Raw genomic sequence first — 7,413 nt, forward strand, 5'->3', positions numbered from 1 at the left:
CCGGAAGTTCCTCCGGAATTCCTCCGGAAGTTCCTCCGGAATTCCTCCGGAAGTTCCTCCGGAATTCCTCCGAAGTTCCTCCGGAATTCCTCCGGAAGTTCCTCCGAATTCCTCCGGAAGTTCCTCCGGAATTCCTCCGGAAGTTCCTCCGGAATTCCTCCGAAGTTCCTCCGAATTCCTCCGAAGTTCCTCCGAATTCCTCCGAAGTTCCTCCGGGAATTCCTCCGAAGTTCCTCCGAATTCCTCCGGAAGTTCCTCCGGGAATTCCTCCGAAGTTCCTCCGGAATTCCTCCGGAAGTTCCTCCGAATTCCTCCGGAAGTTCCTCCGGGAATTCCTCCGAAGTTCCTCCGGAATTCCTCCGAAGTTCCTCCGGAATTCCTCCGGAAGTTCCTCCGAATTCCTCCGAAGTTCCTCCGGGAATTCCTCCGGAAGTTCCTCCGGAATTCCTCCGGAAGTTCCTCCAGGAATTCCTCCGGAAGTTCCTCCGAATTCCTCCGGAAGTTCCTCCGGAATTCCTCCGGAAGTTCCTCCGGGAATTCCTCCGGAAGTTCCTCCGGGAATTCCTCCGGAAGTTCCTCCGGAATTCCTCCGAAGTTCCTCCGAATTCCTCCGGAAGTTCCTCAGGAATTCCTCCGGAAGTTCCTCCGAATTCCTCCGGAAGTTCCTCCGGAATTCCTCCGGAAGTTCCTCCGAATTCCTCCGGAAGTTCCTCCAGAATTCCTCCGGAAGTTCCTCCGGAATTCCTCCGGAAGTTCCTCCGGGAATTCCTCCGAAGTTCCTCGGGAATTCCTCCGAAGTTCCTCCGGGAATTCCTCCGGAAGTTCCTCCGAATTCCTCCGGAAGTTCCTCCGAATTCCTCCGGAAGTTCCTCCGAATTCCTCCGAAGTTCCTCCGGGAATTCCTCCGGAAGTTCCTCCGGGAATTCCTCCGGAAGTTCCTCCGGGAATTCCTCCGAAGTTCCTCCGAATTCCTCGGAAGTTCCTCCGGAATTCCTCCGGAAGTTCCTCCGAATTCCTCCGGAAGTTCCTCCGGGAATTCCTCCGGAAGTTCCTCCGAATTCCTCCGGAAGTTCCTCCGGAATTCCTCCGAAGTTCCTCCGGGAATTCCTCCGGAAGTTCCTCCGAATTCCTCCGAAGTTCCTCCGGAATTCCTCCGGAAGTTCCTCCGGGAATTCCTCCGAAGTTCCTCCGGGAATTCCTCCGGAAGTTCCTCCGGAATTCCTCCGGAAGTTCCTCCGGAATTCCTCCGGAAGTTCCTCCGGGAATTCCTCCGGAAGTTCCTCCGGAATTCCTCCGAAGTTCCTCCGAATTCCTCCGGAAGTTCCTCCAGGAATTCCTCCGGAAGTTCCTCCAGGAATTCCTCCGAAGTTCCTCCAGGAATTCCTCCGGAAGTTCCTCCAGGAATTCCTCCGGAAGTTCCTCCAGGAATTCCTCCGGAAGTTCCTCCAGGAATTCCTCCGGAAGTTCCTCCGGGAATTCCTCCGGAAGTTCCTCCGGGAATTCCTCCGGAAGTTCCTCCGGGAATTCCTCCGGGAATTCCTCCGGGAATTCCTCCGGGAAGTTCCTCCGGGAATTCCTCCGGAAGTTCCTCCGGGAATTCCTCCGGAAGTTCCTCCGGGAATTCCTCCGGAAGTTCCTCCGGAATTCCGAAGAATCCCCGTCAGGGATTCCGAAGAATCCCCGTCAGGGATTCCGAAGAATCCCCGTCAGGGATTCCGAAAAATCCCCGTCATCTAGGATTTTGTGACAGTGCATGTACTAGGTATACAAAAAAGCGTGACAGAGGGGGAGGGGGGTCTAGAAATGTCAAAAAGTAGTTGACATCATATTTGAATCGTCCCAAAGGGAAATAGTTTTGACAAGCTTTATGCTAGAATTACTATGTGAATAAAATTTCGGAAGCGCATTCGTTATTTGTATGGCTTGTTTCCACTTGGTAAGATAAGTAGCTTCTAATTTGAATGAGTATTCGTCCTATCAGCTTTAGGTGCAATTTAAATGAAAATGAGGAATCTAAGTTACACCAGATGTTGCTATCTGTTCTGATGCCAAGAACAGCATTCGCATGCGAATGGGGAAATTAATGTTTGCCATTAGTCGTCTGGCGCCAAGATTCTACTCACAGACGAATGGACAGTGTAAGTGTAAAATTTCCATTCAACTCATTTGTTATTTGAGATTGCCTTCAAAGGACGTACAGTAATATAAGCCATTGTCCATTGCAAGCTTCTTACTAAGCTATGTTGCTTCTAGTGAAAGTCTTGAGTGTTGACTCTGTTTGTCTCTCATTGTACATAAATTAGTTTTGAATTTGAATTTACAATTAATTACTTGGATTGGGTACACTTGGTTGGCTAATATGTGCTCTCTCCCATTCCTTCATCTCATCATCACACAATCGCATAACAATTCAATAAATTTAAAGGATATCTCTTCCACAATACATTTTCGTTTGTGAATCGTCAGCTAATACAGCTAATATAGGCTGAAGATGTGATGAGATTAAAGCCTCACATTACGACGAGAGCAGTAATAAATAATATTTTGACGTTGGCTTTCTCAGTCTAATTTAAATAAGACGGATAGTTTGGCATAGCCTTACGTTTCGGACCCGTGTCGTCGGGCTATGCCAAACTAGCCGTCTTAATTAAATTAGACTGAGAAAGCCAACGTCAAAATATCCATTCTACCAGTCGCAATCTCCTACAAGTAATAAATAATAATCATCAATTTGTACACGGATTTTTTTGTACAATTTGATTCAAGTCCGTAGTTGAAAGTGCGTCGATATGAGATTCTGACACCAAAGTCGTTTCTTTTATCAATTCTCAATGGATTAGAACTATAGAAAGGCCAGAACTAGAACAACATAATTCCTGCTTTGACAATTAGCGGGTGTAAAAATTTCATTCTACAAATTAACCAACTTTAGTCTTACCGGGAAACCATATTACAGAACTAATTTCACAATAGATGGAAAAATAACATATTTTTGTCATGCATCACTCCAGCTCTTAGTGATTGAATTGTTCCCATTCGTCATAAATAGTAACGGACATGTAGCTCAGCTAGGGATATGAAGACGTTTACGTCAACTTGCGTCGCCGCGGCATCAGATAAAAGTCCATATGAAAAGACAACCAACGCTTTGTAGTTTGTCATCCGCCCGGTACAGGCACACATACGCACACGCACCTCTAAGCCCGATCTACTACTGGCTGTGTGCGGGAACCAGTAATGGCACATTTCACAGCCCATTACTCCTAGATCCAACCGACTAACGCCCCGCCAGACGACACGTCGTCGTCGCTATGTGCGGATGCTGGGCCATGGGTGTCCGCCCATGACTCGTTCGATTTGGCTCCTTCTGCGTTTACGTTCTTCCGCTATCGCAGTCGTGATGGTCGTCATCATTATTACCCGCCATTATCACTCGGTCCGGTACTGACGACGAGGCTCTATACCCAGGACAGGAGGCGAAACGAGTGAGAGTCGTTTAGTTTGGCTCATCGTATGTGTGTACCGCTCAGTACTGGCGGGGAATCGAGCCGGAACTGAACAAACGCCGGCTACATGCTTTCCAGACGTGTGTTGTGCATTCCACGAAGGAGAGTGTATGTTAATCGGACTGATTTTCTCGCAGATGTTTGTCGGGTATTGGGATAAAGAGGGATACTAATTGTGTGCAATGTTTGGTGTAAGCTTTTTGGAAATATGACTGGACGCATGCCATGAAAAAGGCATGAGTCCAGTCATCCTTACAAAGCATTCTACGTCCAGACAACTCTTATAAAGTATTTTTTCTTCACAATACAGTGGATTATTCCTTCGTAGGAATTTGGAAAAATGATATTCTATTCATATGAATTATTATTAATTGGAACAGGTTCTGATATAAATTATTTAAATATTTCTCAATCGATTGTGACAATTGACCCTTCAAATCAATAGCTCAGATCGCTTCTTTCAGAAAATATGATAATATTTATTTTGAATTGGCCACTTGATTCCGGATATTCCGGACAATGATAAACGCTGGTTTGCGACATCTAAGGGTTAAGGATTTTGCAACAGAATATCAATGGAGTTCATTTTGGGGGATTTTGGACAAGTTGAACATTTCTAGCATTGCTTTTTAGTTGCTCAAGGCATCGAATGAAAAAAAAAAAACAATCACAAGGAGGCGTTCTACGAACCCTGCATAAGGCGTTTTGTAAATATGGCGAATTGGATTCTGTGAATTTTGCGAAGGGATTCTGCGACTTCTGTTAAGATATTTCTGCCGATCCCCATAAGGGGATTTTGAAAATCCCGTGAAAAAGTTTCTGTGGCTCCCGTGAACATAAATCTGTGACCCCCCGAGACAAGAATTCTGTGAATAACGATTAATTCTGTGAATCCCGATAAGAATATTCTGCGAATCCCGGGACGGGATTCTTCAAATTCTGAGAAGGGGATTCTTCAAATCCCGCGAAGACGATTCTTTGAATCTTTTGAAGAAGATTATTCAAATCTTTTGAAGGGCATTCTTCGAATTCCTTAAAGGACATTCTTCGAATCCCGAGAAGGGGGTTCTGCGAATCCCGAAAAGAGGATTCTGTGAACCCCAAGAAGTGGATTCTGCGAACCCAGGGAAAGGAATCCTTGGAAGGGGATTCTTCGAATCCTGGGAAGGGGATCTACGAATCCCAGGAAGAAGATACTGTGAATCACTAGAAGTAGATTCTGCGAATCCCGTGAAGGGGATTTTTCGAGAAGAAAATTCTTTGAACCCCGGGAAAGGAATTTAGCTTCAGAACCCCGTCATACATAAGGTTCCATAGTACCGGGCCCAGTATTGAACCTTGCGGAGCTCCTGCGGTAATAGGTACGCTTCTCTGACCAGCATCGGTCTCGTATAAATTAGTTTATTTATTTATTTTTATTTCGTCAAACATAATGTAGACTACATTAAAAAACTTATAACTATGTTCTATTGTAACTAATGTTCCTAAAATATTTTCTTAGGCTCATACGAGGCATGGCTAAATCAATTGCTTCACAATACTGATTGTAAACAGACATCATTTGATTCATTGGACTAAATTTTGCATAATTTGTTCGATGATGACAGGTGGCAAACAAGTTTCGATTTCTCAATTGCCGAGTAGGAGTGTAAAAATTTAAACAAGACAATAGTTTGGTGGAATCAATGCGGTGCGAAACAATATCATTCACAAATGAGATCATGGCAAATTCACGACGCTTTTTTAATGATTGGATATCTATAAGCATACATCGCGCCTCGTTACGACGGAAGTGGAATGTTGTCCACCTAATTTGCGTAAGGCATATAAAAGGAATTGCTTTTGAATTGATTCTATTCGATCATCATGTGATTTCATATACGGAGACCATACAATGCTACAATATTCTATAATTGATCTGACATACGCAACGTACAAAGTTTTAATTGTATAAGGATCTTGAAAGTTATAACTAAATCTTTTAATAAAACTGAGCATATTTGTTGCTCTATGGATAATAGTGTTGTAGTGGTCAGTAAAGGTTAGCTTAGCATCTAAGATTACACCCAAATCTCTAACCCTTTCACATTTTTGTACTGGTTGATTTCCTAGAGTTACAGTTATCGATGGTGTGCTCCGTTTTCTACTGAAAGTGATCAAATTACATTTCTTGACATTAAGTTGTAGTAAGCTTTTGTTACACCAGTTATCAAATATGCGTATTTCGTTCAAGTAGATGTCATTGTCAACAGTATTTTTGATTTCCATAAATAGTTTCATATCGTCCGCATAAATAAGGATTTTAAGATGCTTAAGAATGAGTGATATATCGTTTACAAACAATATGAATAGAAGAGGTCCTATATGCGAGCCTTGGGGAACTCCAGATGTTACATTGACTGGAAGCGACTGTTTCCCTTCAAATCGTACTATTTGTTGGCGGTCAGTTAAATACGATTTAATCCATTTAAGGAGTCTCATCTCAATTCCCAATTTCTCAAGCTTGAAAATCATCATAGGAATATCGAGTCTATCAAATGCTTTGCTAAAGTCTGTGTAAAGCGCCTCAACATGACTACCTTTGTCCATAGCATTCAATGAGTAATTTACAAATTCTAAAAGATTGGTTGTAGTCGAACGTCCTTTAAAGAACCCGTGTTGTGCATCTGTTATTATATGTTTTATTTGGTTGAACATCCTTCTATTGATGATTGATTCAAAAAGTTTAGGAATACATGAAATAATGGCCACTCCACGATAATTTCTAAAATCAGATTTTTGGGTATTAGATAAGACTTGTTCCATTTTTTTGGAATGCCACTAGTTTCTAAAGATAATTTGAATAACCAAAATTAAGGTGTCGCTTGAGGTGTCGTAAATTCGCTTGCCAACTTTTTCAAAAACATAGGTGGAATTCCATCTGGTCCGGATCCTTTTGAGACATCTAAATTCTGTAGAGCTGCCAAAATCTCCGTTGCATTAATTTGGTTTACACCAACACTGCTTAAATAGTCAGGAAAATGTGAAAATATTCATAATCACGATCACTTTCGGAAAATTCGGTATATGTCTCTTGAAAAAGGTTGCAAAAGAGTACAAATTTCATCAGCATTATCTCCTAATTTTTCATCTAAAGTCATTTTCGATGGAAAATTGCTGGATTTTAGCTTGGTTTTGGCATACTTGAAAAAGTTTTTGGACATGATTTGATCTCATTTTCGGTTTTAGCATTATACTCCTTAAGAGCCGAAGACATGGCTAAACTAAGTTGATCGCAAATATTCAAATAGTTTTCTAAATTTTCTTGACTTGTGTATTGTTTATAAAGTTTATGAGCCTTTTGCTTTCGGTTTTTCAAATTTTTGATTTGTTTGTTGAACCATATTGGGTTTTTTGAGTTATAATTGCGACGTTTCCTCACGAATGGTACTTCATTCCGAACACAACAACACCAGTTTCTGTCTTTTCCATCTTTCGGGGAATCTACACTTATCTAGGCATCTTTGCATAGCTAGCCTGAACATGTTCGGATTCGCTATGATTGCTGCCTTGAGAGCGCTGTTCGGAACTCCATCAGGCCCTGGAGCTTTGTTCGTTACTAGGGATTTGGCCACCGCGAGTAACTCTTCGTTCGTCACCGGAGCCACTATTTCGGCCGCACCCCTATTGCCTTGTGGTGCAGGAGGCCAGGGACTTGTGGATCGAGACGGGAATATTACCTCGATAATCCTCGCCAACCTATCCGGGGACCGTTCATAGGGTGAGGAGCTCCCTTTGGTCTTGGCCATCACTATCCTGTAGGCGTCAGCCCACGGATTCGCGTTGCCTCCTCCACATAGGTTGTCGAAACACGCTCTCTTACTGCTCTTAATGGCCTTGTTAAAGGCCAGTTTCGCAGCTCGAAACA

Source organism: Armigeres subalbatus, unplaced genomic scaffold, assembly GCF_024139115.2.
Source record: "Armigeres subalbatus isolate Guangzhou_Male unplaced genomic scaffold, GZ_Asu_2 Contig1609, whole genome shotgun sequence".
Classification (NCBI taxonomy): domain Eukaryota; kingdom Metazoa; phylum Arthropoda; class Insecta; order Diptera; family Culicidae; genus Armigeres; species Armigeres subalbatus.